This window comes from Vicugna pacos, chromosome 6 (genome assembly GCF_048564905.1).
Source record: "Vicugna pacos chromosome 6, VicPac4, whole genome shotgun sequence".
Lineage (NCBI taxonomy): Eukaryota > Metazoa > Chordata > Mammalia > Artiodactyla > Camelidae > Vicugna > Vicugna pacos.
The window spans coordinates 92,563,289-92,568,725 of NC_132992.1; the positions used below are offsets into that span (position 1 = coordinate 92,563,289).

The 5,437-nt window shown below is 51.1% G+C and overlaps 1 long non-coding RNA gene across 1 annotated transcript; it reads left to right on the forward strand.

Moving 5' to 3' along the window:
- The first annotated feature begins 440 nt into the window (after positions 1–440).
- On the forward strand, positions 441–3,439 carry LOC140697206 (uncharacterized). Its single transcript, XR_012074060.1, has 2 exons — positions 441–1,064; positions 2,951–3,439. It is a non-coding gene; the product is annotated as an uncharacterized lncRNA (long non-coding RNA).
- Positions 3,440–5,437: the final 1,998 nt, after the last annotated feature.

Sequence of the window (5,437 nt, forward strand, 5' to 3'; positions counted from 1 at the left end):
GCAGTCGGTTCAGACAGAGACAAGGGCAGGATCGGGACCCCGGATCAGAACATGGTCCATGCGTGAGGCTCCGTAATTAACGCTCCGCGATCTCAATTTATGAGAAAATATATGACATGTAATTGCCTTTGTATTTTGGACACTCATTAGGAGAATAATAAATGTTATTATTTATTAATATGGTAATGAATCATTCAGTTTTTAAAATTAAACATTAAACCGCTCACAAATTAAATGTAAATTATTGGCCCCGGCGCTGATGGAGAGCGCTCCCCCGGGATGGGCCGCCGGCGCTCTCAGCAGAAACGAGCCGCGTGGCCCTTTAACGAGGCGCGCAGGCTGGAGGCGGCGAGGTGACGCGAGGACACGGCCGGCTCGCGGGGACATCCTGCCCCCTGCCGGCCGCGCGAGGGGCGGCGGCGCGCGGCGGGAGCCGGCCCAGCCCGGGGCGCCCCTTCCGGCTCTTTCCAGAAGCAGTTAATCGGCTCCGAGTGCCGGCCCCCTGGCCTGGCAGACAGTACCCCGTGTAACGCGTGAATTCCGCGGCACAAATCTATTAAGAGTGGGGTGTTTGGCCCTGGAAAAGCCTGCTCCCCTAAGGGAAAAATACAGCTTCTGCCTGCGTCAGGCTGGGGCAGGACTCTGAGTCGCGCTCTCCACTAATCCCCTTGCTCAGCCCAGGAGAGAAAGGAGCATTTATCCCCACTTGACACATGAGCAATATGAAGCTCAGAGATGTTAAGTGACTGGCTGAGGTCACACAGCCAGAATCCAGTGGTGCCTGGCACCAAGGGCTGTTCTCTTCTCCTTCTGGCCTGTGGCCTCGGTGGCAGTCGGGTTCCCTGGCTGGCCCCTCGGAGCCTGTTCCAGGTACACAGATAGGTATAAATAGGGTACAAGGTTATTATTTCCTGAGGGCTGACTCAGACAGGCATCAAGCCAGATACTCACACGGTTACTTCCAATGACAGAGGCACAGTTCCCTCTGCCCATCCTACAGCTGAGAAGACCAAGGCACAGACGGCCTTCAGTGACTTGCCCAGCTCGCCAGCGAGGAAGTGGAGGTAGGAGTTAGAACCAAGTCTTGCCAAGTGCAGGGTCTGAGCCCTGACCACTCCAAGGCCAGCCCAGGTGCTTCTGGTTCCCAGAAGGAAGAGGGAGGGAATGCCCCCATCCATGCCCAGAACACAGGGCACAGGGTCAGTGGCTGCACCTTTGGCAGACAAATGAGTGAAAGCAAGAAAATGAATCATCATTTACTTAAGCAACGCGGGATGTGGGGCAGAGGTCGTTCCAGCTCCTGCTATGAAGAGCGCTGCAGTGGACATCTTTGGGTTTAGGACTGTTTCCCTAGGAAAGATTCCCAGAAGTCAAACTACTGAAACCAAAAGTTGGGACAGTTAGGTTTGGGATGCATGTGGCTAAACTGCCTTCTAATAAGTGTGTCCCAGCTTACACCCATTTGGGAAGGGCCTCCCACCCACTCACACCCCCCCGCCCCACGATGCTGGGCACCCCGAGAGACAGCCTGTGACAGGTGCTGAAGCCCCTTCTACACCCAGCGTGGCGTGCTGGGGAAACCCAGCTGGCCTACGAGTCAGCTGCTCGGCTAGTCATCCCAGATCTTCCGGGAGGGGCACTGCCCTCCTTGAATCATCCCCACCCTCCCCACGTCCTTGGGGTCGGAGGTAAACAGGCGCAACCACAGGTGGTCCCTAATCCCCTCACTTTGTTGTGCCTTTGCTCCCTAAGGAATCCCGGTCCAATGCCAGGCCATTCTGTGGTCCTTGAACAGTCTCCTCGGTCGTGTTGACCCCCGCCCCATGTCAACCTTCAGGATTCAGTACTTGCTGAGTGCCCCCCTGACCCCCATCAGACTCCGCCTCTCCTCCAGATTATTGTCATAGCAACGGCCTTCAGGAGCTCCGATTCCCCAGACCTGGATATAAGGCTTCATTCACATCATTATGCTAACATGGTGCAGATTAAGAGCTGCCAAGTGGCCGAGCAGTGATCAGACCCGGGGCCTAGGCTGCTTCCCTGTGGGTCTCTGCTGTCTGCCCAGGCACAGCGCCCCAGACATGCTCAGGAAGTGTCTTGGATGAATAAATGAACACCTGAAGGCTGCACTGGGAGTTGTCAGCTTCCCACTCCTGCCGCCCACCCTCCAGCCACCGGGCTGGGAGGCCCTTGAGGGCATGTGGGGCTGGGTTCACGTTGTGTCCACACCACCCCTGCAGAGAGTTGAGTCTGGGGCCAGGAGCTGCTGTGTGCCAGAAACGCGTCACAGCTCCTCTCCGGACTGGCTGCGTCAGACCCGGGGGTCCATCCCCGCTTCTTCCCACATGGCTTTCCGTCCCTCTGCCCCGGGGGGCCCTAGTCCCCAGTCTTGTCTCAGCTTCCTTTTGCCCCAATATCGTGTTTGGGGAAGAGTTTTCCTCAGCCTGAGATGGCTCTGTTCTCTCCCTATGTATCCCAACCCTGCCTCCGCCTGCCGGGGCCCCTGTTGCGGGAGGGAGGAGGATAGAACGTTCTGTGTTACTGCTGTTACCATCTCTCGGGGCTGTTCAGACACCAGCTAATTTGTTTCAATCCTGCCCCTCCCTTATTGATCAATGCTTTAACCAGAGCGTTGTGTTACAAGGCTTGTTCCCATAGCAACCATCAGATTAACACACCGATCTGATGTGTCTGTTTCCTGAGCCAGATCTCTTCCTAAGAGCTCGCAGGGAACAAATCTCCTTTCATATCCGCCGCTGTTTTCTGAAAGCACGGGATATTGTTCAGAACAAGTCATTTTTAAAAACAATATTAAAAAAAGAACTTAACCAGGGTTCCCAACAGATATAAAGTTGTTTCATAAGGTGCATCACGCTTAAGAAATACGAAATTATATTTTTTTTTAAAATCTTTGACCAAGGTCATCTTTCTTCCCAAACTCTCTCCTTAGGAAATAAGCTGAAATCTGTAAACAGCTCTCTGCATAGAGATATCAGCCCATCATTTATAAAGAGAAAAACTGAAAACAGCCTGAAAGTTCAACAGCAAAAGATTCAAATAAACTGTGGTTCGCTCACTGGCAAGGATATTATTGAGACGTTTAAAATGTTACCTGGAAGAGGAAAGCCTGTGTCAAGTGATGTGAAATGAAAGAAAAAGGATAAAAACTGTGTCTGCCCGGGAGACCATAATGAACGTCAACAAACCTCAACCATGTCGGGAAACGACACTTGGAGAAAAACACACCAACATGTGGGCAGAGCTGGTTCCTGCTGGCGGATCATGCTGCTCTGCTCCTCGCCCCTTACTCGACAGAGACTCCGGGAGCACCTGTTCAAGGCACTGGAAACACAGCAGCTATTTCTCTTTCTGCAGTTTCCTAAATGTGTTTAATAAGGATATGCTGCTTTTTAATAGAAAAACCGTGACTTTTTTTAAACACAGGGTTTATGTTTCATCTATCAGGTTGTCATCAAAATAAAGATAATATATTCCCTTGGCAAGGGGAGGGTGTGGGGACACAGGCACCCTGCTGGCAGAAGTAGGAATTACAGCTACCTATTTGGAGCGAAATTACCCGTCCCCCCCAAAAAAGGCATCTTGGGTTGAAGGGTCCCATTCTTCACTTTAGGTAATGTGGGGGCAAAGCACCCCAAATTGGCGTTTACTTCTCTCCCTGGAGAGCCCCCAGGAGCTCCCTCTGCAGAGGAGGAGAAGAAAGGGCTGGAGAGGGGGCTGCTGCGTGTTTAACCTCAGGGTGCGGAGGCTGCAGAGGTGGGTTTTGGCGGATTCCCATCCCAGCCTGACTTACCTGGGTGTTCCTGGGCATGCCCCTTCGCCTCTCTGGCCTCAGTTTCCTTACATGCACAGGGAGTGCAGTGACGTGACGCCTCCCTGACAGGCTTCCCATGCGGATTACAGGACATATGGTGAGGGACATGCCTTCCTCAAGGCACTCATTTTTTTCTCTCCCTGGGATTGGAAACAGCATTAAAAGTTAATGCCCAATCACCCACAAGCTCCTTCCAAACTATGACCTCCCTCCTCTTTCCCAGTGGACCTCTCAGGAGCCTTGCAGGAGGACCCCAGATGAAGGGCTTTCCCTGTGAGGGGCTCACAGCGCCTGCCCTGTGGTGGTGTTTTTGTTTTACAGCCAGCAAGCAACTCAGCCTGGCACTTTCTCATTTTGATGTACAGGATGTCAGGGAAAATAGTGCCTTTTCATTTCCAAGGCTGCCTCCTTTTCCTCGGGTCCCAGGTCCCAAGCCCAGCAACTTCCACCCCAAGCCTCTGTCCCCTCAAACCCCACCAGCAGGGGCCACCCCAAGACCCACTTTTGTGCTGAGTTTGTTCAGCTGCTCCATGGTATTTGAAAACTGATAAAACCTTTTCTTTAAAAGAAAAAAAAACAAAAAAGCAAAGTCCTGTCTTTAATAGGAATCTAATGTTTTCTTAAAAGCCCTAACTCAGCAGCCAGAGGAATTTTCCAGATGTGAAAAAAGAAAGGAAAGTGAAAGCAAAAATAAATAAATAAATAAATAAATAAATAAATAAATAAATAAATAAATAAATAAATAAAGCAAGCAAGCTCATTTCTGGTTTCTGACAAACATGCTTAATCCTGGCTGGATTCTAGAGTTAGAGCAATCAAGAAGGGGGAAAAGGAGAGACGTTCCGGCTTCTGTGCCAATGAGCCACCCTCGAAGTCGTAGGACAGCCTCCTGGCATGGCTGCTGGCCTCAGAGGGGACCCGCCTGGGAGGGACAGCATGCGCGTGGGCCTTGGAGGAAGGTGGGGGAGGTGGTTCTTTGCAAGTCTGTTCCACATACCTGCATGCCAAAGATGCAACCCAGATGGGTGGGGGGTGCCAGATGTGGACCTGACTTTGCACTTGGAGGTGATGTAAGTCAGCAGGACCGGAGTGTGGGTTCCTCTGGCCCTCCTGGAGGGCTCTGGCACCACCAATCCCAGGTCTTGCACGCCATTGGGCTCTGCAACTCCACCTCACAGGAAGTAAGTATAGATGGGCAGAGTGACTTAGCTCCTGTGTTTGTTGCTACAATGTTGTGACCAGGTAAAGTGCACCAGGCCTTATGTTCGCAAGAGGGGCTGAGATGAGCAAATTGCCGTTTGCTACACCCTGGAATATGAATACAAATATTATCGTAGATGATACTTTGAAAAGATGGTTTCCAGTGAGAAAAGCAGATGACAAAGCACAATGGATAGCATGTTGCCAACTGTGTTCAGTAGAATAGTCGGGACATCAAAGTCTGTATCTAACTTACACAGAAGCATGGGAAAAGGTCTAGGAAGAAACACACCAAAATGTTAATGGTGGTCATCTCTGAGTGACTTCTCTCTTTTAACTCTGCATTTTCTGATGTTCTCTACAATGAATAAATATATCTTTTTGCTTATCTCTGTGCATGACCTG